This window comes from Sceloporus undulatus, chromosome 6 (assembly GCF_019175285.1).
Source record: "Sceloporus undulatus isolate JIND9_A2432 ecotype Alabama chromosome 6, SceUnd_v1.1, whole genome shotgun sequence".
Classification (NCBI taxonomy): Eukaryota; Metazoa; Chordata; class Lepidosauria; order Squamata; family Phrynosomatidae; genus Sceloporus; species Sceloporus undulatus.
In genome coordinates, this window is record NC_056527.1 from 152,070,338 (window position 1) to 152,097,905 (window position 27,568).

Here is a 27,568-nt window from a genome sequence, read left to right on the forward strand (position 1 = left end):
TTTTTCTTCCTCCAAGGGAAAGACAAAGTGTAGTTTCTAGGTCTTGTAAACTGTATGGCCCCATTCACATAATGGGAATGTCATATAGGAAACTCATGCAACTTTCTTTTGGAATCAGATTTCTTTCTTCTCGGCCTTTCCCTGTTCTGGCTCTGGTCTCTCAAAATACCAAACTATCCCCAAATGTATTGATTATGTAAAGCGTTTGTATGTTTCCCTTCCTTTCCTCCTTTGGTATTTGGGCACCCTGGGGAGGAAAGGGAAAGAATGTGAAAAGCTGCCTTGCAGTATTTGAATAAATGGTTAAACGGTAAGGATGGCAGTCATATTCCTGAAGGGTTTTTTGAACAGATTGTTCACTCCTTCACCTGCCTGACATACAGGCTCCTGTTACTTGACTTCTACCCTTTGCAAAGGGAAGTTATGAGGAGTAGAGCTGGAAAAATCTTGGTTACTCAGTTGACTGGAAAGCTAGATGGTTGATTGTGGTACCTTTGTGACTGAGTTTTTGCTCTGTTGTGTACAGATCCCATAACAATGAGGTTATGTCTCCTTCACGTTTGGAACAGTTTCCCAAACTGACCCTCGCATGGACATTTGCATGAAGATCCTTTTATGCTGATATTAACAGTGCAGTCCTATGAGCTCCACTGAGTTCAGTGAAACTTACTTTCAGGTAAACCGGAACAAGACTGTAGCTTAAGAGCTCTTTGATACTCACTATTAAAGCTGGCTGTTATATAGTAACTGTGAAGTATGAGTTCATGGTTGAAACCTCCCTTCTGCCATTGATTCACTTTACAGCAAGCCACTATCTGCCTCTTTAATGCGGAGGCAATAACACTGGCCTACAGTAAAGATTGTTGAAGAAAACGTGGAACACCTTGAGCATTGAAACAGCAATCTATAAATATGAAATACTTTTATGAGTATTTGTATTAATAATTTTAGTTCTTACAACTTCAAAATAGTAACAGTAAGTAACATAATACACTGAATGAGACAAATGCCTGAAGCTTATCCTTCCTTAGAGACCATTCTTCCCCATTAACACTCCCCTCTTTCCCCAGTTCTCCTCTTCAGCCTCCTGGGAGCAAGCAAGATTGTCTTCAAGAATATAAAACCTAGACAAGCAAGTGACTATGTGAAGAACTACTTTCATTTTCAAAATATAGGACTCTTTCCTGTACTGATTTTACAACAGAAATATGAAGGTTAACTATCTGGAAGGCTTCACATTTTCATTGTGTCATGTTTTAGTTGGGTAGATTTTTTTTCCTTTTCTTCCTTTTGGACAGTACTAGTTTAAGAATGTTTTCACAGCAAAGTAGCGGCTGATGAGTTGTACAGATCAAGGTTCTTCCTGGCAGAAATGTGGTCTCCAATGTGTTTTAGAAGAAGAAGAAAAATTGCTTACTGCAGCACTGAAGTATGTTAGAAATGAATTATCCAGCAAGCTGAACTTTCCATGAGTAATCTTCCATCCATGATGGGTTTACCTTATTATCAGGAAATCCAAAAATAAAGATAACTCAGTTCATTTGCTCTCCAGATTAAGATGGCTTACAGCTGACTTTGAATGGCAGATGAAATGTGTTCTTAAGCATTAGGTGAAAAGTTTTCAGATAGGGTCATATGTGACAGGCTTTGTTTTGTCTATGCTGACCAATTTTATTTTACACTGAGCACAAAACCATTTTAAATGTTCCCCTCAGTACCTCATAAGGAATCCTGTACAATTATTTGGATGGAAGCCCATTAAACCTGGTAAGATTTATTTCTGAAGAAACATACTAGATCAAGCTGCACAGCTTCATTATGTCTGGTACTGAGACACAAGCCATATTGATGTTAGTGGGATGATAATGTTCTTATAGCGTTACTGCTTAAGTATGGAGAACCACTGAGAGCCAGTGTGGTGTAGTGGTTTGAGTGTTGGAGTACAACTCTGAGGAACAGGGTTCGAATACCCACTTGGCCATGGAAACCCATCTGTTCACCTCAGGCAAGTCACAATTTCTCAGCCTCAGAGAAAGACAAGGGCAAACCACCTCTGAACAAATCTTGCCAAGAAAACCCTGCGATAGCATTGCCATAGGTTGGAAAAGACTTGAAGCCACACAACAACAAGGTGGAGTTATTGGCTTACGTTTTGTTTTTGAAGATTCTGTGACATACCCTGAATAATATTTGGATAAGTCAGTGGTTTAGCACAAAAGATTCTCCCAAGAACTACTTCTTGTGTTACTGATGAAAGATTCAGATGTATTCTCTTGAACTTCACTCATGTATAAAAGTGGGCGTCTAAATTCAAGGCGGGAAGAACACTCTTGTAAGCTTCCAAACACTTCTTTCTGGAGGTAGTGATACAATAAATCACAAGCTACGTTTTCAGAGTTTTTCAGGTGTTTATGTGACATGAATATAAGGCTTTGGGAACAGTCCAAATTGTGGCTCATGTGGATATCAGTAAATTGGTAATTTTTACTTGAAGTAAGCTTAGTTGGAAATAATTGTACAGTTTCTGCAATCAATTTCTAATATGTATGCATACATTAGTGCCCTTTGTAATGGTCATGAAGTTCGTGTAAGTGTATTTACTTATATGTGCTTGTTTCTCTCTCTGTTTCCTCACATAGTTCCTATAGGTAGTACCTCTGGTGATAAAATCTAAATTGTAAACTCCTTTGGGTTTGCTTATGTTAATTCTGGAAAGTGATAACACTTCATACTAGGAAAAAACACTTCATAGTAACTAAAGTGTGATCATGCACATAACTGTTTTGTTTTGTATATTTTTATTTTGTAATATAAATTAGTAGCAACTCTGAAAGGCTTTATTTTTCAGATACACAGAGAGAGAGAGAGTTTGTGGCTGTCCAACATTGGATGGCTATCCATCCAGTATGTTATTGTGAACTTCCCTTGAGTTCGCTCTGACTCATGGTTACTCTGTGGATAAAACATCTCCAAGATCCACTATCCTCCACTCTTCAGGTCCTGCAAATTCATGCCAGTGACTTCCCTGATTGAATCTATCGATCTTGTATGCTGTCTTCTTCGCTTCCTCCTACCCTCTACCTTTTCTAGAATTATTGTCTTTTCTGGTGATCCATGCTTTCTTGTTATGTAACCAAAGTCCAATAGCCTTAGTTTGATTATCTTGGCTTCCAAGGTTCCAGACTTGATCAGTTCAAGGACCATTTGGTTGTCTTTTTGGCCATCCATGGTATCCTCAGAACTCTTCTCCAGCGCCACATCTCAGATGAGTTACTTTTTCATCCAGTGCACAAGGTGGAAAAAAGCTCGCACCATTCTTCTGCTTGCTTTTGGTCATGCAGGATTCTTTTTTGTGCCTTCATATGTGATTTATCTTGAACCTTTGTGTCAGTGATTTCACCTTGCCTGATTTAAGTCTTAGTCATATACTCTCTGAATGACTTTAGACAGGCCTATTGCTCCTGCCTTTTGTTAAGATGCATGAAATTGAGTTTATATAATTGGATCGCCCAGCCTGTACGTTCTACTGAATAGAATCCAATTTGACTGACAGGCGTTTTTGCTAGCCCTCATACATGAATCTCGTTCAACTGGAGATATCAAGAGGAACCATCAGGAACCATCCCCATGAAAGTGAATATATCAGGACAAGTCGCTGACATGCTCTTAGGCATCCTCTTTTGATGGTTCTTGCTGCTTCAAGGTTGAATTGTGCACATTTGGTCACAAATCATGCCCTGAACTGTTGATTCTTTTCAGTCAGGCTTGCTTTGGCTTTTCTTAATTTCATTTGAGAACTCATTCACTAAATTACTATTTCATTTGCCAAATAGTTTCATTGCCATATTTCACTTGCAATCAAATACCTGTTGATGCTATGAGGCTGTCCAGTTTAAACTGTACATGAATTAAAAGAGAAATTGGTGAACATTTCTACAAATAGTGGTTTGACAGTGTAATCACCATATCAAATTATCTGTCACCAAAATGTGAAACCGATTCCAAACTGCCGGCATGGGCCCCCTCCCCACAGCCAGGGCAGCATTTGGTTATGTTCCTACATCCAGACACAGGAAGGGAAATGTATCTTTGTGAAATTCCCAGGACTCCTCCAGAGGATGATCGCATCTTTGTGTGTCCAGCTGTTCGAACATAAGCAGATGCTGCCAAGAGCCCCACTCTCTCTGGCCACTATGGTCCAAAACACACTGCAGAAATAATCCAGTTTGAGACCACTTTAACTGCCCTGGCTCAATGCTAGGGAATTCTAGGAACTGTAGTTTTATGAGACATTTAGCCTTCTCTGTCAGAGAGCTCTGGTGCCAGAATAAACTACAATTCCCAGGGTTCCCTAGCACTGAGGCAGGGTAGTTAAAGCGGTCTCAAACTGGATTATTTCTTCAGTGTGTGTTTTGGACCTAAATTAGCATGGGACATGGAGGGGGAGCAAAATTACACCTTGTGGAAGTTCATTCTTCACCCGGTCAGGGCTTCAGCCTATAACTGAGCTTTAAACTGAGCTATACGTAGTTCTCCCTGGTTTGTAAGTACAGTATGTGTTATCCATCCTAGAACCTTCATTCATTCATTGAGGTACCTCTCCCTGTCTCATTTTATTTGCATTCTGTATTCTTCCTTCTTAAAACATTTATCCTTGAATTTCTTTGTGTTTGAAGCAATGGATTAGTGCTCTAGAGCATCAACTTGGAACTTCCTACTTGAAGAGTTTACAGTTGCAGTTCAAAGTGTTGGTTGTGACTGATAAAGCCTGATACAATTTCAGACTGTTTAAAAGACCTCAGTCTCCTGATGAGTCTGTCAGGGCTTTTAGGAATTCTAGGAGAGGCCCTTCTCTAAAACAAAGCCTTAAGGGTTTTCCTATGTACATTTGTGGAATTAGTAATATTAAGTCTGCATTTTAAGAACCTGATACTGGTTCTAAAACTGATAACATGATTTTATAAATGTTTTAGTCTAGCTTAGTCTCCGATGAGCCTTCTCTGTCTTGAGGAGTTAATAAGGTGCACTGCCATATGGAATCGTGTTCGGTAGCTTTTAAATCACCTGTTCTTCCCCTCAGATACTGTTGGTAACAGTTGCCATGCAAAACCTTCTGCAAGAGCTTTTGCAGATTTGAGGTGAAAACCCTAAAGGGTTAGATGTAGGTTCTTCACTCTTAAAGCATCTTCACTTATGGTAAGTTGATGCTGCATCCCTTCCCAGAGTAGACGTCTGTTCAGTTTTATGTAATGTGGGTGGTAATTTGGTGTTTGTGCTGCTGTTTGTGCTGCTTTAATCAATGACATGGAAGCTGGCTGCCTTGCTTATTAGTGTTGATATTTGCATGGCAGTCAAACAGTGTCTCGCAAATTGCATTTGGTGATGTAATGCTGAAACAGCAAGATGTGTGTGTGCTGAAAACAATATTACCTCTTTGCATTTTTGTGAAACGGCCTATTTCATAGCATTTTGAGGCACGTTTTGTTTTAATTTGTGGCTGTCGCTGATGAACATAATATACAATGCTTTGCAATGTCATGGATATGAACAGAGATTTCATATCAAGTAGGCGAACCAAGAAAGCAGTATATTGAAGTATGTTGCTGTTGATAAGCTGCACACAGTATCTAAGGTCAGACTATCCTGTACTTTTGCTGAATGTATACTGGAGGGAAATTGTTTTTTCCCCAAATGATTGTAACGTAGCATCCCTTCCTTAGAGGCTTTAGCCAAAACAGAAATGCACAACTTTGATAAAATACTAAAATGTCAAAACTGTAGCAATAAAAGAAATAGATGGGGTGCCTTATAGCTTAATTAAAATGAGACCAAAATGTTCCATTAAGAATCAAGTAAACTCATTTCAGTGCTCTCTGTCATTTCAGGAGCATCTGGCAAACCCTGTCTGCATGCAAAATTGCATATAAATGCTTTTGCATTACATTTAGTAAGAGTTAGCAAAAATCAATATATATTTTAAGCAGAACACATAATCCATGTAATGAATTAATATCTTGTAACAGTAAAGAATCCTTGCATGGTTGCAATATAATTTCACCCAAGTGTCACTAGTATGTTGGTTGCTCCTCTTCGCTTTTTCATTTAGATTAAATTGCTGGCACAAAGGAAAGAAAGAAAAAGTCTATTAAAAGATAAGAAAATAGAGCTGGTGTTAAGGGAGTCGAGGCAACACAATATCAAATGGCTGAGTCATGGATGAATGATTTATTGGGCTCCTGATCTGATTAGAAATAAGTATTGGCAGATAAGGAACAACCTACAGTTCTCAAAGTCACAGTATTATTGCATTTAGAAACATTCACGTTTACAAATGGTATGCCCTATGAAGGCATATTTTCACACAAGTAGGGTGATAATTTGTTCAAAATATAAAACTGTTATGACATTATGTAATGGCAATATCCTAAAATATTGTTTCTTTCCTGCTTTCATATGAACATTGTAGTAGAAGGCTCAGATTATTGCAGTTGGAGTCTTAGTCAGTTTAACCAGAAAAACTACATTCAACTTGGGAGCTAAATTGTATTCATAAGGCAATTTAATATCAGTGAACAGATTTCATGTCCAGGTAATGCTTAGCTTAAATTCATTGCTTCTGCCATCAGCACTGCACAGGAATTTTCCTCTTGAAATGGGAATGCACCACAATGATGATTTGCTTGTAATGTAAATTATATTGGCATCAACATTATGTCAAGGATAAGCAGATTCAAGAAAAGAAAGAAAAATTAAAAATTACCTTAAACCTTTAGTTTTGCCATGCTCTTTAATCCAGTTCAGGACAGACACTTACTAGTCCAGAAAAAGTGGATCCCTTTTTGTAGTTTAAGATTGTTCCCTGTCTGTAATGTTATATATTCTGTATGAATGATGCTTAAAACCCTGGTATGTCAGTATTCAGCCTTGAGCAGAAGAAGCAGATGCAGATAAGCTAATTGCATAGTATATCCACAAGCTGGATGTGAGCATGCATCTGGATATATACTCAGCCACGATACTTCCCTCTCCCCTTGAGTTACACTCACTGTATCTGTCAAAATGAAAGAATTTGGGAAAGAGGATGCAGTTTTGAAGTTAGTAGCTGTTTCCTTAAAACATTAGCAGAGGTAAGGGAATGTATTTTGATATCTAATAGTAGTGGAATTGGGATTTTCTTCCCTTACCCCATCCTGCTAGAGTGCTCCTTGTTGCTAAAACCTGCTCTGAAAACTGTCACAGCCCTCAAGAACAAGGGGCTATGGGAGGTTGCCAATGGCAAAACACTGGGATCCAGTAGGTGTTGAAGGGAAAGATAAATTAAATTAAAAGCATAGTAATGCTACTCACAGCTAAGAGTGTTGCTTATGCTCTCATTAGAAGTCTGAGCTGATCCCATTCTCTCTCTCCATCCATTCACACCCATCCTTCTCTTTGACGTGGACCTGAACTGATCACTTGCTTCTCTTTTCTATCATTCCCTCTATGCTTACTATTTCCCCAGTTGTCACCCACATTCTCCCTCAGTCTGGGAGCTCTCTCCTATCTGCATTAAATTAGGACAACACCCACATCTGGCCCTTAGGCCACAGATTTCTCACTCCCACTGTAAGCATTCCAGGATTTTGTGAAGGCCTGCCCTACCAGCCTCTTGACACAGAGGATTGCCTGAAACCTTGTCATTCAAATCTGATTCCGTTCTCCAGAAGCTGAATAACTGCGGATGGGCCTGCCTACTCAGAACAACCCTCCTGCCAGAAGGCATTGTTCATCAGATTGGAAGTCTTTTCACCTAAAGTTTTCTTTTAGCCTTCCTGTTAGATAATGTCATTTCTAGCTCTCAATTCTTGCAGAAACTTAGCTTACATCATCATGTCTTTGAAATACCCTGAAAAGATTAGCTAGAAAGCATATCACTATTCCTATATTTAGGCCTTCATTGTCTTAAAAGTTATTTAACATTTGACTGGACTGGAATGTCGCTGCTTAAATAGATTTCTGCTGTGTTTGTGCAATTAAAGCAGAAAAACAGATCCCACTTTTACAGTCTCTGGTCTTTTGACTACCTGGGTGTAAATCCTTGTACAGAAACTGTTCTGTGACCAGAGCTGAGAAAATGAGAATGGATGGATTTAAATGGGCAGACCTCTGGTTAGTGAAGCCACTTACTCTATATATGCCCTCTGAATTCTCAGCTAGAAGCTTACAAGAGAATGCAAGGTTCATTTGAGATGATGGTTGATCTGTTGAATCATGTTTTATGCTCAAAAGAATCTGAAACAATTAGAGACAGGTTTTGCCTAGATAATCTGAAGTGATTAAAACCAGTTGACTATTGGAAGTTCAATTTAAATTAAGTCATCAACAGAGGTGTGTGTATGTACTGTTTGTGCAAACAGTTCAGTGCAGCAGAATGTTACAGTTATGAAGGGCTGTAGCCAGGTTAACACCTGATTCAAAGCTCATATCATTATAGTATCCTCATTGGTTCATAGATCAGGACAGGGAGAGAGCGTCCCAAATTGTGCCTGAAGTAAATCTTTTCACCTCAGTTGGACCATAGCAGGAGACACTTAAAAAAGGGCGGAGGAAGACTTCCACTTGATGCATGATGTTATGAATATTCTGAAATAAAGGCTGTGAGGTAACTATGAAAATGAGAAATGCTCTTCTGCCTTCTGGAGATGGAGAGGTTGGCTTCAGGCCACCGTATGGGGAATAACAGCTTAATGAAAAGAACTAGGGTAAGTGAGATGGCTGGTGTGGGCTGTCGCTGTTCAGAATGCCTGCCAGCATTTTTAGGAATCATGGTTTGTGCAGTGTTGTGGCAAAGGCTGCATAACATTTAAAGACAGGCTAACTTGACATTGTCCATTGTTGACTTAATTAGGTTAAAATTGCTCATTGGTAATGTGTTACGTAAAGGTCTTGTCTAAAAATATCTGATCATCTGTTCATAATTGATCAATATTGCTTAGTGGTTTGTCTCTCCATTTGAGGCAGCCTAATAAAGAGAAATATCTATTTGTTTTTTGGGGTCAGTGACTCACATAATCATGATTGATGAGCAAGGAAAAATATGAAATTAACACATCCGTGGAACTCATATTTGACTTTTGATATGTTAGTCTGTATATTATATTTGTAAAATATCAGGTTTTTTTAAATGTATGAACTTACTGACTAGTCAGCTACCACTGAAGATGTAAATGTTGGAATTGCAAAATATTGCTTAGAGTAGTATTGCTGAAGCAAACATTCACTTCTAACATTACTGACAAGAAATGGTCAGTAGGAAATGGCTTTTTGTGTGGTTTCATATGCAATAGCCCCTCCGTTTTTTGCAGAGAATCCATTCTAGACCCTCCCCCTTGCACGAAAATGGAAAATCACCAATATCCAAGACCCATTGGCTTCAATGGCAGCATTTGCTGCCCACGATTGAGCTAGAGACATGAATTAGAAGTCGGCAAAAATGATGGGGTGACTGTATTGTGAAAGGCTGTTCACTTCCTTCATTCTACATGCCCTGATATGAGTCTCTAGCTTACATATCACTCTTACTGTGAGAAACTGAGGAATGAGCCAGGTTTTATTGCCTTTATCAGGCCCCTCTCCATTGTCCAACTACCTCTTCCTTGCAAGGACAGATCAGATGATTATGGAGATATTGTGTTCAAATAAATACTGCGCCATCTGATTCTCTGCATGTGCATCATGCTAACCTGAAGGAATTCTCAGAGTACAATGACTTGAGTAGGCCATTTGCCTGCCATAGGAGGGATTTTGATGTTTTTTACAAATTGCAAAGCAGAAGTGATTTCTCCATGCCAATCTCAGAGGCTTGCTCTCATTGGCAGTTCTTCTCACTTTTATTTGACTGGGTATTTATAAATGTCCAGTTTGTAAATATACTGGGATGTTGTACAAATCTGCTGGCGTGAATTATCCGCTACATATTTTCATTGTATGGGCAACATGGGAAGGAAAGTCAGGGGAAGCCGCCTATTGCTGTGTTCTTCCCTTTGGTTATTATCATGCTCTCCAATTAATGCTTGAGTTGTGGCTGATATCTATTTTCCCTTCTGTTATTTCAATGCTCTCAGTCTAACAATGAGAGAGGTATACGACATCCCTTACCATAACTACTCTATCTCTGTCTACTGATAGTGCCATGAGCCTTGTGGGTGATACTTTAAACATTATAATGGAGCACAAAAACAAATACACTGGATTCCCTCTCCTTTATCCAGTAAATGTCTATGCAGTCTTGCTCCATCCTACTTTTCCTGCAATTGCTTTCCTTCATCCCTGATGGCAAACCTCTCGTTTCTAATTCCATACATAGCTCAAAAAGCTTCTGTTCTCTTGCAGTTCCCTCTTATGCCCCTTATTCATGGAATTTACTTGCATAATTCCTCCACAACACTTTCTCCATTGATCCTTCCCACAAACACACTTTTTCTATCCAAAAATGAAGATTTTAGTTATCACATTCAAGCTCAAACACCCTTTGCATGCTCACATCTTTTTAATCCATTCCTCATGATAGGCAATTAAGGCAAACCTATCATGAGAGTTTGTTGGCAAGATTTGTTTTTATTTGGTGGTGTTATTTTTCATGTGTATATGATAGAGCAGATGGTTTTGTGTAAATTCCATATGACTACAGCATTGAAAGCAGAAACAAGATTTCAAGTTAATCATGATGTGGACAATAGTATATCTGATCAACTGTGCCATGGTTTGCACAAGCTTACGCCAAATAAAACTCATGCTTATTTAAACTTCCTCCAGACTCTTTGTTGTTTTCGCTACAATCAACAAGCAAGGCTACCCTTTTAAAAATGATTTCCACAGTACTCTTTGGGGAATATTTTAAAGCAGACCTCTTCAGCCTGGTACTCTCCAGATGCTTTAGTCTGTGATTGCCATTAACCCCAGCTAACATGAACAATTGTCCAGAATCATTAGAACTTGATCCAGAGCATCTGGAGAGTAAACGTCTGGGCAAAACCTGCCTTAAAGGAGTACAAATTACGCAGCTTCTTAGAAACAATCATAGCTTCATAACTGCCAGCTCTCTCTTTGTTTAAGTGGTTGGAAACATGTAGACTCTCTTCTTGTTCCTTTCACAGGTGTAGATAAAATGTGATTTGTCAAGTGCAAATTTGAACAATATTGTAAGAACATTTGAATTCTGTAGTTGTGTTTGCTTTACTGTATTTCTTTTCGTGTCACTTATTTCTAGACCATTGCTTTTGTCTGTTTCAGTGGTCTCAGTGGTTGTAGCTGCAGTAGGCCTTCCATGTTCACTTGGCTTTGAGGGCAGGACCCATGTGAAACTGGAAAAATACTATTTTTTTTACCTGAGAGAATAGCTATCTAAGCATCTTAAGGTCCTCCAGTACAACTCTATGGTGAACATCTACTGGACACTGACTACAGAATCGTACTAGAGGATCTATAAATGCCTGGAGAAATGATATCTCTAGGAATCTCTAGGTCTTAGATCACAACTCTGCGGTCAACTCAGAGTTTCTTTGAGATAACATATTACTCAATCCATAAATTGTCAAATCCCCAAGAGTCAAAGCTGCAAACGTGGAGGGCTGCCTGTATTTTTGTTGTCTTGAGGGTATCAGAGCCTATACTTGTAATACCGCACTGAAACAATTTCATGAAATACTTTTTTAAATGGACATAAAACCTGGCGTCTGAGGTCAAACATTGTAAAATGCCAGTAGGTCATGTATTGCATTTATTTTTGTTCCTCCAGTACTAAGTGATTGACAGTTGACAGCAGGTACTGAAATGAAATGAATAGTATTCTGTAGCTGACCTGGGTAATTTGTGGATCTCTTCTAAGTGATCTGATGGTTGTGCTGTGTACCATTTTAACAACATGTACTCTGCAGTATGGAGAACAAGGCCAGATTACATTGTTTAGGACTCTGGACCAGTTCTGAGAGTTTATGTGCACAACACTAGGAGTTAGAAATTAAATAAATAAACATACTGAATAAAATAGGCAGCAGTACAGAAAGCTTTCTGCATGGGTTTTTTGTGGGTGTTTCGGGCTATGTGGCCATGTTCTAGCAGAGTTTCTTTCTGACGTTTTTCCAGCATCTGTGGCTGGCATTCTCTGAAGATGCCAGCCACAGATGCTGGCGAAACATCAGAAAGAAACTCTGCTAGAACAGAAAAACCCACAAAAAACTATGGATGCTGGCCATGAAAGCCTTCGACTTTCTGCATGAACCCATTTTTATCTCCAAATTCAGTGGGACCATATCCCATGCCCCATAGTCAAGGAGCAGAGCAAAGATACCCCCAGCAACACCTTTTGGAATCTATTCTGGACACTTCTGATAACAGAACTGGTCATTGAACTAAGGACTGGAACTGGGAACCCTTTAAAGTCACCATCCAGGCAGCTTGGGAGCACAGCATTTATATGCTGCATGCTCCGAAGTCAGGCAGTTGCCCATACGTGGACAGCTTTAAGGCACTCCAACAGCACAGCCTTTACACACTGCTGAACATCTTGAAGCTGGCTTTGAGTTTTGGCGGAGCTGCAAAAGCCAGCTTTTTTCTGCCCAAAAAGGAGCAGACCTTTCCCACTTCTTTTAGGGCTGGCTTCAAGGCAGATTGGGGCCACAGCATGTGGTTACTGCATTCCCAATCCATCTATAGAATGGGTGGCTTGAAGCCGCCCCTTCTTCCCAGTTTGTTCCAGCCCTTAATTAGGTGTACCCAAAAGTTGGGATGCATTTTGGTCAGCAGTCATGAAGCCTGTAATGCTACCTGCATGAAAGAAACGCGAAGGCTTCTATCTTTATTTCTCCATTAAAGAACTGAATATTAGTAACAAAGTTTATAATAGCAAAATCATTCTAAGACAATGTCCAGAATAAAAGAATATAAAGGGAACCTAATCTTCACTATGTCCATCTCCTTGAGACATGGAGTAACAATGCATTGGTGAGCCTTGGTCTATATTTACTTGATTCAAATATCAAGCTTATTGTCCAAGGGAGATACCCAGTATCTTTGCCTTGCCAACTTTGTCAAGTATAAATATGCTAAACCCAGTTTTACTTTTTAATTCATCCAGAAGCTTTGGCATTTGAGGCAACTTTTACTCTGCATATTTGGCAGTTGGCCCAGAGGCCGCTTAAACCCATGTTCAATGCTGCTGGTGCAGAATAATATAAATAGCTTAACTTAATCCCCTTATATGTTCACAGTTATCTTCAGTCTTAAGAATCTGGTTCGCAGAGGATCACAGAGAATTAAAGAAAGTTGCAGATGTCTGTAAAGATGTAATGTGTGTATGTATGTGCAAGAGAAAGAGAAAGATAACAAAGTATTTCTATTCACTTATTAAGCTATTGTTTGGGCACTAAATGTTTATGTTAAGTAAACACTATATTGTAATTTTCTGGTTACTACTTTAAGTATGTATTATTATATTTTGATTTTTGTATATAACCAAAGTGATTGATCTTATATACTAAAACCACTGTAGTTTCTGTCAATGATATCATCTATGACTTCTCTAGTCATTAAACTTCATTTAACATTAGCTAAAGCAAGTTGGAAGAGATGTGTCTTCATACTCTTCCTAAAAGCAGCAAGAGTGGGAATTGAAGGGAGTGCATTCAATAATCTGGAAACAGCAGAGGAGAGCTCTCTCCTGTGTTCCTGTCAAGCAGGTCTCTGCTGCTGGTGTTACTCTGAAGAGAGCCTCTCCTGGAGATCTTAATATCTGGACAGGTTTGTAGCAAAATAGGGGGTCCCTTGGATATGCAGGCCCCAAACTTTAAACTTTGAACATTTAAAGCTTTAAATGTTCAAAATAACACTTTGAAATGCCCCAAAAGCTTTGGATGTAGGTGTATTTTAAATAATATAGGTTTAAAAATACAGTTTCAATAGCCTGGTAAAACATGTATGTAGTAGCTTCAGTTGACTAGAAATGAATGAATAACATGATTATATTTTGAGGTTAAAGAGGTGCAGTGGAAATGGGAATGATCAATCCAATAAATAGAATAGAAGACCTGTGATGCTTGCTGGTATGGAAAAGCTATCATTACCCAGAAGCAGAGGAAGTAGATGGTGTTCATAGCCTAAAGAGACTAAAAGCAAATGGGGCTGACCAATCTCAGAGATTGTATACCTTTTCAAAGCTAAATTTAAAAAATAAACGTATAAGCATATCTCACACAAACACTGAATTTCTTCAGTTAAAAGTCAGTAAATAATAAACATGTAACCTAACAACAAAGATGTTGAATTTCTTACTCTGTCTCTACAGGAGGAAAATCCTTGGTCACTTAGAAATATGGAAGACAGCAGAGCCAGACAGTTCGTGGATAATCCCTAAGACTTACCCCAGAAGCCAGCGGATGGAGAACACTGACTCAGTGTGATGTACCACATGCCTCACTTGCAGGTATCAGTGTATTTCATTGTCTGGAATTCCATTGGAGATCACATAAAAATACACCACCATCACTGCACATCCATATATCCCATTCAAAAGTATGTCGTAACATAATAGAACTTTTCACATAGAGACTGACTGTCTTTTGAAAATCTGATGGCATTTCAGTTTTGATTCTTTGTGGAAGATGTTTTTCTGAAAAAAGTCGGGAATACATTGCACTAATGGTTTCCTTTAAATAATTTTGTTTTTCCATGCAATATAAGATGGAGACTATTCTCATATATGAAATAGTTTAGAGAAGTGGATGACAGCATAGCGACTGAGAAGTGGAGCAATGACATTAAACCTAAGGAGGGCCTGCTTTTCACATAATAGGATTGTTTAACCCAGTTTGTTTAAATGTCTGAATAGATATTAAGAACAAGCCATGATTGTTTAAATATTTCAATTCAACTGTCTGACATTTTTAAACAGAATGCATAAAACTAATAAGGTTCAGATTTGTTTTGTTACTAAGTATGTCAAATATGTTAAATCTGATTTGAGTAGATTTAGAGCACTGGAAAACAAATACTTCTGGGGGGCCACATTACTGTGTGTCAGGTTATTTTGCCATTAAAAGTGGCAACCACTGAAGTTGATAGTCATAATAGACAAAAAAAAATTACTTATTTGGTCTTCATATCAAATTCATTAAGTTTAGGAGGATCTCCAGTCCTGCTGGTTTCTGTTATAGTGATGTCTTTGTTACGCAGGGTTATTGCTTTCTTCTTTGTGTTTTGTCATTTGTTTGACACTTAGCAACATAAAAACAATCAGTAACATAGAAATAATAACAATAAAGTATGAAACAGTGGGGTAAATAGTGTGTAACAATGAACCGCATTGACATGCTGTGGTTGATTATACTCTTACGAGGTCATGCTTAAAAGAATTTTTGAATGTACCCTACACATTGTTTTGTTCATTATCATTCTACATAAATTATTCACAAGCAGATAAAAGCTCTTCTGTAGTCAAGACCATAACATTAATGGAGCAAAAATTCCCAGAGCATTGTATCGGTTTCCTATTAGGACTGTTTTATTGATGAGTCCTCTTCTTTTTGTATAAAATCTTAATTTATCAAATTAGAAACCCTGTTTGTGAACTGCTTACTCCATACAGTTTGACTCTGGAGATGTTGTGTCATAGAAGACAGCAGGTTTTGCACAAACTCAGTAGGAGAGAATAACACAGCATTCATCTGTCCTTTGTTCTACAGGAGCAGTATTTCACATGCATTAAAGTATCTCTGAGTTAGTCTGATGGAAAATATGCATAGCAACCCATTAGCTAATGGATCTCACTTATGAAATGCAAAACTACTCTTAAGGCAAGTCCCCCCCCCCAAAAAAAAACCCAACAACACAATCTTTATATTGATGCAGCTTGCTTTTTCACAGTGCTCCAGTTCTTGTTGTTAAAATTCTTGATAGAAGGTGCTGCTGGAAATGTGTTCCATTTGGAGCCTTTAGTGTTTCAGAAGCAGTGCCAGTCTCTAGTTTGTTTAGGGATCAGACAAATGTAGCAGTGTATCCATGTGTGTGTAGAGGAAATGATGATTGAGCTGTGGGACTTAATGGCAGTTTACTTTTGAAGGAGCAGTCCTCCCCAAATATTTGTTGGGAAGCCGGTGTTGTAGCATTTTGTTGTGATGCACTGTACGGTGTCAGGCACCTCCTCTCTGGCTGAAATTATTGAGGTGAAGAAGAAACCTAAAGTTGTTCCACCACATTTGCAGCTTCGACTTTTCTAGATTTGATTATTTGCAGTTTTCATTAATACGTTCTCTCTAAGGATCTCTAGGTCCTCCAGCACAACTCTGCTAGAAGTAGACCATGGAGTTATGCTGGAGAACAAAGACGTTCCAAGAGAAAACACTTCTCTGGGTATCTATAGGTCTTCCAGCGTGATTCTGAGATCAGCTTCCAGCAGACATTGACCAGAGTTTCACTGGAGGACCTGGAGATTCCTAGAGGGGTCTTCTCTCAGGTAAAAAGAATGGTGTTTTTTAGGTTGTGGGTTTTTTCCACATTCACAGGGGCCCTTCATCCCGAACATCGGAAAATATGGGGAGACTACTTTCGTTAGTTGTTGGAGTACTGTTGAGTTCTTAATAACAACAGAAGGAAAGTTTAGTCAGTTAATTGAGCAGCATTGCTTTAGGGAGGTATGCCTGCAGATGGACTTGTTTTTGTCCCACTTTTACTCAACAGGAGGGACTGAGTTTTTAGATTTGCGTATCTCACTCTCAAAATGCTGCAGGCTGTTGTTGTTTCTCTCCCATTTACTACTTCACTTCTGCAACAGGGAGCAACACAAAGAGGAGGAGGAGGGCACTGAAATGATTCAGTTGCTACAGAAACCAGTCTAGCAAGGTAAAGAACAAATGTTAAGTCAATTTTTAAATAACTGCTTATTTCTCATGCAACCTTGGGCTCTGCTGCATGCTTTTTAAAGAAACTATTTAACCTATTACATTGTTTTAAATATTTACAAGTCATGTAAATATTGTAGCTAAGGTAAAAAGACGTGTAATAGAGTGAAACATCTTGTCGCTCTTCTAAAATGCTTGTTGCTTATGCATTCAGGAACAATTGGCCTCTGTGCATTTGTACTTCAGAAACATAGTTGCCACTTGATCTCAGAACATTCTGGAAAGCAAGCATCATGCTTCATCTCCCTTTGTTTGAGTATATACAATACCAAAAGCTGTCTGCCAAGTAAAAGTCTGTCTAATCAAAACTTGGATTCCCTTCAAATGTACCATAGATTGAAGGGGTGGTGCACATGGGGTTAATGGAGGACAAAATTCTCATTGCAAGACTACTATAACTGTATGCTCTTCAGTGTGCCCATAGGTGTTCTTGATGAGTTTGGGCAAGTTGTCGGTGAAGCACTGAATTTGTGCATCAGGAAGTCAGCACAGTTCATAATTCATCTTGTCAGGCTGGTGCAAAAGTGCCTCTATACCCCTGAGCAATGAGTCCCCAACTACCAGGACCTTTCTTACTTTCTTTTTCGTGTTGCATTTGGCAGTTGACTTCTTCCTTGGCATGCAGTTTTGTGTTTGAGCATCTTCACTGCTGCAGTCCTTATAGAATCATAGAGTTGGAAGAGACCGTAAGGGCCATCCAGTCCAATCCCATTCTGCCATGCAGGAAATCTAAATCAAAGCATCCCTGACCGATGGCCATCCAGCCTCTGTTTAAAGACCTCCAGGGAAGGAGACTCCACTACACTCCGAGGAAGGAGTATGTTCCACTGTCGAACAGCCCTTAGTGTGAGGATGTTCCTCCTAATGTTGAGATGAAATCTCTTTTCTTGTAGCTTGCATCCATTGTTCCATGTTCTAGTCTCTGGAGCAGCAGAAAACAAGCTAGCTCTCTCCCAATTATAAAATGCAGGATTCATTTACTTAATTAGAGAGGTTCTGAATCTCTTCTGTATGATCATCTCCTGAAAGGTAACAGTTCTCCAGCATGTTTCCTCACTATATCAGGGCTCTTCATTTTCCTGGGCAGTTTCCTCCTGTTGGTTCTGTAATATCACTGCTCTCTGTGTCCTGTCCAGGAAGTCCTCATGTTTTCTGATGCACTGAAGGGAATCAACCCATAGCTGTAGTGCACTGACCTTTTCTTCTAAGAGAACTACCAGTTGGCACTTGCTGCAGATGTAGTTGGATCCTTCTGTCTTCTTGCAATGGCCATTGCTGTTTTCTGTGCTTGAGCCTAAAGTCACGTTTAGAAATGATGTCTCAAATAATATTTAATATTTGAACCCTAACAGTTTCTTTTGAAGCATCAAGGCTGCTTGTTCTCTTATCTCGGGATGGGCATCATGCCATTCTCCAGATGTTGTTGGACTGTAACTCCCACTATTCCTCACCATAGTGGCTATGGCTGCTGAAAATTGCAGCCCAACAGCGTATGGGGAGCCATTTAATTCCCACCTCTGCCTTATCTGGTCTATCTCTCCAACACAATGCATAGTTCTGGAAATGTAAAGCTGTTTTGAACTATGCTGAAGTGGAAATTTTGTTGTAACACTTGAACAATGTGGTTAACCGTTCTCCAAACATATGTTTTCCATGGTGCTTTTCAAGCTTAGGATAATTTAAATGTCAACAGCAAGTACAAAGGGTTTTTACAAAATCAGGCGTGCATGCTTACATTGTCGTAAGAGTAAATATTTTGAAGGGCTGTTGATATGTTGCTGCCGTAAACCTTACTGAGACATGAAACAGAAATTTCTGATTAACTTCCTAGTGTACTATCTCCATTAAACAAACAACAAATTCATCCTGAAATCATGAAGCATGTTAGAATAAAAGACAGGTAGGCAGAGAAACATATAATGGGTGGAAAAGAATAGTCAGTTTCTCTGATAGTTTCTGAGATTTTATGGCACTGATACTCAAAACCTAATGGATTTTTTAAATATACAAAATGAAAGCAGACAATTGTAGCAAGCTGTAGACGTTCTTTACTGTACACTCATAACTCGGTTTGTGTGGGTGGTTTCACATTATGAAAACAAGCTTAGCCTTTCTTCCCACCCCAGCTTGTGACCTCCTAACACAGCCATGAGGAAGAGATCCAAAGCTTCCATTATAAATTAACTTTCATTTGGCATATTGTTTAGATTGTATGGGGAAAAATTACTGTGATTTACCTTAACTGGTGTGTGTGAGTACAAGCCAGTCAGACAAACTATAGTTTGAAGTTGGTTTGTTTCTGCTAACCAAATGTATTTTCTAAATTACAATGTGTAGATTCCAATGTGGCAAGCTGCAGTTAATATAAAATGCAAGCAAAAGCTTCTGGAAGCTGTTTTGCAGCCAGGACAGAGTGGGGAGTGTACAAGCCTAGGAGAAGGCTAATCCTCCTCTTCGTCTGCTAGTAGTGTAGCATTTTGTCCAAACCAATCCTCTATGTACACTTCCCTAAAGTGAGAGAGAGTAGTAATAGAGGAATTTCTAATTTTAATCCTTATTCTGCTTTTCAAGTGAAAGTTATAGATTTCCCTCCTCCTTACTCTTTCCTGGCCCAAAGGTTTTCACATTCTGGAAATGCATGATCCCAGACCTGCATCACTGTTTCTTGACCATGTAGCTTGTTCAGTTACAGTTTGATTTGAAATGGTATCTCTCTGCCTTTTGGTGAGATCAGCAGTGTTACAGCTTAAAAGAGGAAATGGACGCCAGCAATCTTACTGGGCTTCCCAGTTGATACTGATGTGTTCTTGTTTAATATCTTTTCACATGAAGAAAAGCACAAGAAATTCATTTGCCCTAAATTGTGAGTCCTTAATTAAATCATTTTGCAAGAGAAATATCAAGAGAAGTGTGTGGCAGATATTTCATATTTGTTTTCTTAACCAGTGCATCATTTCTGTTCTTTTTTACTTCCAAAATACTAACAGTTGTCTGTGTCACTATTTTCTCAGAAAGGTATGTTTTGCTTTTTAGTGAGCCTATTTTCTTTTCTTCTCTTCCTCTGTGTAGTTTAAACATTAATTGGAATATAATCTATCTTGGATTTTAAAAGAAATGTTATCAAATTATTATTTCCAGTGAGGCTAACCACTGATAGATATACAGGGCTGACAAAAGTATTGTCTCCATTCCCAGCCCCACTATGAACAATAAAAACATATAAATGGAAGCAGTAAAAATTGTGTTAAGGAGAAAAATAATGTGTCTCCAGTTGCTATAGAAACTACGCAGACACACATTCAAAGCAAAAATTCCAGCTGGCAATGTGTGGTGTTTTCTGACAATATTGTAAATCAGATGTTAGTTTGACTCCTTTTTTCCAATTATGAAATTTTGAATAGGTTAATATAGACAACATGCATCTGTTTAGCATACAGGTGAATATTGTGTTCTCAGTATGGAATAGTACAATAACTAAAAATAGCAGGGGATAAATGGGGGGAGGGTTACAATAATAAAAAAGAAAAAACCTGAAGGACTGGGAAATCAGTGGTCATTTCAGGAAATGAGGAAAAAGAAAATACAACAGAAGAGGTGATGGACTGCTTTAAATCAGAACAGTAGTAGCCTCTCTTCTCTGCTGAACTACCTTCTCCCTTTGCCATTTCTGTCTTATTGGAGGTATTAACTGCATTTAGCTTAACTTCATCCATACTTTGCATCCAAACATGGGTATCTTTTTATTCTTACAGTACTTGTTATTTTATTTTACTCTCTCTTTTGAGTGAGAAGGTTTATAGACCATGGCTGAGAAGGTGTTGATGAAAATGTAAGGTGCTTTTTTCTCATAGCAACTTTCAGTGAGGTCTAAAACAGACAGGCCTAATAAGGCGGCTTCCAGCGGCTTTGGGGGCATGGCGTTTGGACGATGCACACCCCCAAAGCGGCCAAAAGCTGCTTTGAGACTGGCTATGGCAGCCCAAAGCCACTGGCAAAAGGAGCTCTGCTCCTGCTGGCAGCCCAACCTCTGGCTGCTCCTTTTGACCCATCTGCTTTACTCCCAAACCAGATGAGATAAGCACACAGTATGAGCCTTGTCTTTGTTGTCCAGTGGTATCAGCTGAAACTGATCCTGGCAACTTAGATTAGACAATGCATAATACACAGCAGCCACTGAAACCTACAACAGTGGCAACATCCAGTTCAAAACAGATAGGTGCAAATGGTTTTATCTGCAGTTCCTAACAAATAGGTTACAGTAGGCTCTGGAGGATTTAACATTTTCCTCAAGACTGTATTGTAATGATCCCCCAGTTGTTGGATATCTAGGAAGCAAAACTAAGCCAACACAATGGTTGGTGGTGACGTGAGTTTGTTGCCTTGTTGTTAATGTCATTGTTGTCAAGTGAAGATAAATTTGGCTAGATTTATCCCAAGCTTGATTTGTATTGTTTTCTCTCTCCCTTTCTTCTCTATGAATTTTCAAGATGTAGGAAAGATTTTATATTTCAGTGTAGACATCTAAATTAGTGACTCATTTGAAAGAGTTTCCTCAAGAAATCACTAGTGGAACCACCAGTGTGCAAAATGTCAGGAGTCAAAGAAATGAATCTAGCTGGCACTTAGTATGTGTAAGGGAAAGGGGTAATAAACCTTTTACATTCCTTTTCACTGTGTTCATATTCTACTTGGAGTAGCCACATACATTGTGTGGAATCCTGAAGGAAAAATCTGGAAGATGATTGGAGAAGGGCATTATTTATAGGGACTAAAACTGCTAATGCTTAGAAGCACTGCTAAGTAGTGGACAAATGCAAGGATTTACTTAATCTTTTCTTTGAACAGATTTGTATGGCTTTATTTTCTGGTCATTGCTGATTGCATTAAGACTACCCAGTGCTGCCTACTTTGACACATTGTTTAATGAAATACTTGCATATTTCTCCAATAAAAGCAATTTATTTGTCAGTATTTTAAGAAATTAAATGGTAATTACTTGAAACAGGAATAGAATAAATATGCTAGGGGCATTGGGGCAGTATGCAAGAACATGGAATGCACAAGAGCCCTAGAAATCTGTTAGTGAAGTGGCTCATTTTGTTTGTAAATGTACTTCCATTTATGCTTAGTAATAGCTAACTACCAGTTAATTAATGTAATTAATATATTTTCCCTGTTCTTCTATTTTATTCCAGCTTATGGGATTTCAGTCTCAGATTCTATGTAGTATTTACCTGTCTCAGTTTGATCTACAAAAAAGAAAAAAGAAAATTATTAGAAATCCATGAGTTTTCTAGTTTCCCTAAAAGCCATAATAACTAAACTGAGACAGTCATACTTTGGACATATCATGACATGATTCACTAGAAAAGAGAATAATGCTTGTTGGCAAGTTAGAAGGCTGCAGAAAAAGAAGAAGACCACATTCCAGATGGATAGACTCAAACCAAGGAACCATAGCTCTGAGTCTGCAAGACCTGAGAAAGACAGTAGATGATAGAGGGACTTGGAGGTCTCTCATTCATAGGGTTGCCATAAGTGAAAGTCAATGTGATGATGGTTAATAACAATGAGTTTAATCCATATTTTGGGGGGGGGGATGATTTCCTAAAGTGCTTTTTGTTTCTTAAAAACAGCAAGATGTGAGGAAACTGGACATCCATACTTGAAAGTACACTGCTTTCAAACTTTAAACATTATAATAAAGGTTAATGTTGCTGATAAACTGTAAAACAGTACTTCTTCCCTACACAGTAGAGTTGCGGGGCAGGGAGGGGGACAATATTTAATAGGTATAGTTTGCATAAAGATATGTTGTACATATTTTGAACAGATTGACATTTGCTCTCTTTACTGGAACCAAATTCATTTATCCTGGCCTAACATAATGTGCTCATTGATCCAGTACCAGAGTAATTCTCTTATACGTGTAACATCAGTTCTTGTCTCTTTCAATCCTTCTGACAAATTTATCTTTCTTTTTGGCTTTTTGCCTCTGATAAGATACATTTCTATTGATTTCATCATTCTAAAAATGTACCAGAAGAATTCATAACTGAATCTTTTTCAGTCCAATGTAAATATCACTGGTACAAATGATTACAGGGAAAGTGTAATATTTTAAGCATCCTGTTAAAATACTGTCACAAGGGGTAGAGAGTATATACAGTGGGGGGAACTTATATTGAGGGTTGCATTCCCTTGGAAAATTTCTCAAGGAGGGCAGACGGAAATGAACAGGGCAAGACCTAGCAGTAGGCCACTTCCTTTCTTATTTTTCTACATGCACCTCTCCCACAACAATTACACTTAGAAAAGGGTCACATTAACATTACTGAGACTTTTAAAAACTACAATTCCCTGGTTCCAATAGCACTGAGCCAGGGCAGTTAAAGTCTTCTTATACTGAATTATTTCTGCATTGCATTTTGGACCTTAGAAACAGAAGCTCCCATTTGTGTGAACAGGGACTTTCCTTTCAAGCCTAAGGTCCACATGCAGTGGGTAGACTATTAGCAGATTTATTCATTAGATTTATGTTCTAGCTTTCTAACAAAAATAGTGCTTGAAAGAACTGGAGACTGGCCAGTAGTTCCCCACATATTTTGTACAGACTGTAATTTATCCAGTACTAAATTGCTTATGCAAAATCACAACTCAACAAGAAGAAGGAGGGGAAAATCCCCACTTTGCCTGCAAATCTCAGCACTTCCAAAATCTGCTCTAGAGGACTGCAGCGCACTACATATGTTTTCTCTCTTTTTTTTGGAGGAGGGCAACTCCCAAGGCTGCATACGTGAGAGGCCAAACCTCCTAGCATTATATTACACATGTAACTCTGTTTTTATACATTTCTTCCTTCTGCTTTATACACATCTGAAACAAAAACAGGAAAATTACATCAGTTATCAAGTGTGACCATTACACATGAATACATTATGCAGAACAACCAAAGTGATGAAGGCATTGGAGTACCTCTCTTGTAAGGATAGCTTACCATATTTGAGCCTATTAACCTTAGGGGGGGAAAAAGATGAGTAAAGAGGACATGGCAGATGTGTATAAAAGCATGCACTATGGTTGACCAAATGGATAGAGATCTTTTTCTCCCTTTCTCATAGTACTAGAATCTGGGGCTTGAGAGAGATAAAAGGAAATACTGTTTTGCACAACACACATCAATTCTACAAGAGATAGCAATAGCCACTATCTTAGATGGCTTTAAAGGGGGATTAGACAAATTCATGGAAGGGAAGGCTGTCATAGAATCATAGAATTGTAGAGCTGGAAGAGACCACAAGGGCCATCCAATCCAACCCCCTGCCATGCAGGAAATCTCAATCAAAGCATCCCCAACAGATGGCCATCCAGCCTCTGTTTAAAGGTCTCTAAGGAAGGAGACTCCACTACACTCAGAGGAAGTGTGTTTCACTGTTGAACAGCCCTTACTGTCAGGAAGTTCCTCCTAATGTTGAGGTGGAATCTCTTTTCCTGTTCCGGGTCCTGTTCTCTGGAGCAGCAGAAAACAAGCTTGACTGTTCATGTTGAATAATACTGTTTCCAGTATCATAGGCAGTCTCTGTATCAGTTACTGGGGAACACAATAGGAGGATGCTTGTTTGCTTGTGTCATCTGTAGTGAGCTTTCCATGGAAATCTGGCTGCCCATTGTCAGAACAGAATGCTGGAGTCTATAGGTCTATGGTCAGATGTAGCACTGCAATTCTTATGGAAATACTCTGGATTACTGACATTGACTGAGACTATTGTTAAAGACAAGGTAGTAGTATATTCAAACATCAGGTATAATGGCTACATCCACAGAGTTCAATTCTCCTAACAATGTTGACAGAATGCAAAAGTAGTCTCCATCTGTCATTCAATGGTCTGAGAGTCTTCATACTTTAGAAACACACATGTATTTTTATAGATGCCATAGTCAAGAAAATTTATTTTTGGAAATATAGGTCCAAAACACTGCAGAATTAATCTACAATTCCCAGAATTCCCTAGCATTGAGCCAGAGCAGTTAAAGCAGTCTCAAACTGGATTATTTCACCGGTATGTTTTGAACCATAATCACCTTAAATGGAAGGTGCCTCTTCCTCTGTGTTTTTTGCTCAAGAATACTTTGCATAAGTTACTATAGATGAGAGTTGAGTCTTTCTAATAATGCTCATACGAATTCATTGAGACGGTATGTGTTTCTTTGTAAATGAAATTCAATAATTAATAAACATTTTAAATTGGATTCTTCCCCATTTATTTAGCCTTTTGTTCCCCCAGGTAATACATCTGTGTGACTGACATATGAGCAACATTTTCCATCACTCAAGGCTGCTAAAACTAAGTGAAATCAAAATATTTTGTGATTATTCATAAGACATCTTTTCATCAAGCCATTTTAAAAAAACAAATTATTGTGCAAATACCATAAATCACTCTGCTCTCTGATGTTGTTCTGTTAGGAATACAAATCATTGCTGGTATTGTGAGACTACTTGTTACATTGAACCTTCATGTGTTCAGAGAGAAATGTGTTCCACTTTGTCTCAGTAAAATACCTCATTTTCTCACTAGAAATATCAAGAGTGGGCTTATTGGCTTTTGATATCTTGCAGTCTTGTTCAGTTGATTTACAGTCTACATTCTTGAGTTTCTAATGAAGAGATAAAACTTGTTTCTATCCTGCTTCATATCTGCACATAGTGGGTTTGTACAATCTGTAGAAAAGTAGGCAGAAGTATCTTAACTTGAGTTAGTTCTTTCCATTTACTAGTACTTTGGAGAATCAGCATTCAAGGAAGTTTCTTGTAATTTTTCTTTCAGTGCTAGTACCCACAGAGCCTCACTTTATTGTTTGTAGACTCAAATCTGTTGCTCTGCCAGTTATACCATAGGACTCAGATAGCAGTCACATTAAGTAAATTTGTTGTTTCTTGTTTCTCCCAGGACCTCATGCAAACACAACCATTGAAGTGAATGGGACTTGCCGTCCATGGATGCTTAAATCCGTGGATGGCGGAGCACATGATAGGTGTATGGGTCCTTGTATGTGGCAGGAGCAGAGTCCCCAACATGACACCTGCCTCAGGCCCCATAAATCTTCTGGATTGCCCTGCAAAACAGGCCACTAAGAAGGCAGCATGGAACACACTCCTCTCCCACAGTTAGCACCCACCATGCCCACATTTGACACTTACTGATAAACCATGTGTAAAGAGCACATGGTTAAATTTTACTATCAAGGATTTTCCAGATAAATTTATGTATTTGCCCTTCATTAAAACACACTGAGAATATCCAGATACAACTGCCTTTACTTGTTTTCCATCAGTTTGAAGAGCTCCTGAATGTGGCCAGTTTGAGGAATTGAAGTACCCTTTTGTTTCAACAGCTTCTGCTGCAAGCATAGGAAATACAGTAGCTTTCACAAAGCTCCCCCCCCCCCAATAGCATGCAAGTGTTGATAGCACTGAAGTGTATCATAATGGAAGGCATGAAGAGAAATTTTCTGAACGATGTTCTGTTTAAATGTATGCACCCTTTTGTTGTTTGCACATACCTGTTCTGTTTGCTTTTCTGGCATGCAAATGGGCAAATCTTAATTGATCATTTCATAATGTGCTGTATGCTGTGATGAAACATAGTTGGCTTCTCTTTGTGCCAGGCTTCCTGATGAAAGGCAGTGCTCTTACAAGAGCCTCCTATTGCTGTGAATAATGATTAGCTCGCTCTAGAGAGAGCTGTCAGGGATGAAGCTTTGTGCCTGCAGAGAATTCGGGAGCATGCTGATACTGGTAAGCTCCTCCCAAACAGGTGAAGGTAGAAGCGTTTAGTCTTTCCAATTGAAAAAGAACAAGATGAAGTTGTGCTTTGGCACAAAGTACCTACTGTTATAAAGGTATATGACAGGGTTGATGGTTTTGCACTGCCAAATGACTGCACCACACACTTGTCTATATTACTAACTAAACGAATCAAGCATTTCATTTAAAGGGAAGCTTTTGCAGCAGAGAGCATTCAAAACACATGTTTAATAGGTGCGTTTCTTTTAATAGGCTCATTCATTGGGCTGGCCTGATTAATTAGTGTATGTCACCATCTGGTACTTGCTGAGACTATTCATTTTTAGAATGCTGAAATTGCAGGGAATCATGCACACCAATTAAGTCCCTTTTAACTGGATTATGCTGGTATAAAGTATTTGTGTAGGAGGTCTTCATTGTGATTCAACCAGCACACATCTGAAGGGAACTAGCAGCCTGAAATTTAGGACAAAGAAGTAGTGCCTGAAATGCATATGGGAGAAAAGAAGGCTGTGTGTATTTTTCCCACTTTAGACAGACTGTTAAGAGAACCGAGTACAAGAAAGTCCTTGTAAACAGGTGGGTATTTCAAACTGCGTGTGTATCTACACTGGTTGTAATGCAGATGTTGTTTTTCCTTGCATGTGCCTTAATACTTTTATTATTAAGAAACACAATATCAGCATAATTTACTTTTTCCTCAAGGTTAACTATGACACAATCCCCTCTTGCCTCAAAGGTGTATGTTTTCCTCAGTTAGAATTAATTAATGCTGTAGGCTATTTAATTCATTTCTGTCTTGATTTGTCTATACAGATAGCATGTCATT

At 38.7% G+C, this 27,568-nt stretch overlaps 1 protein-coding gene across 4 annotated transcripts in view; it reads left to right on the plus strand.

Moving 5' to 3' along the window:
- PEAK1 (pseudopodium enriched atypical kinase 1) overlaps positions 1-27,568 on the plus strand; it is a 52,298-nt gene that overhangs the window by 3,271 nt on the left and 21,459 nt on the right. For 2 of the 4 annotated variants that reach the window (XM_042477563.1, XM_042477566.1), the window contains exon 2: positions 14,321-14,458. The gene's annotated coding sequence lies outside the window, so the exon portion shown is untranslated. Of the gene's footprint in view, positions 1-4,459; positions 5,197-14,320; positions 14,459-16,848; positions 16,873-27,568 lie in introns of those variants that run through there. The other 2 variants (XM_042477565.1, XM_042477564.1) reach the window with 2 other exon arrangements.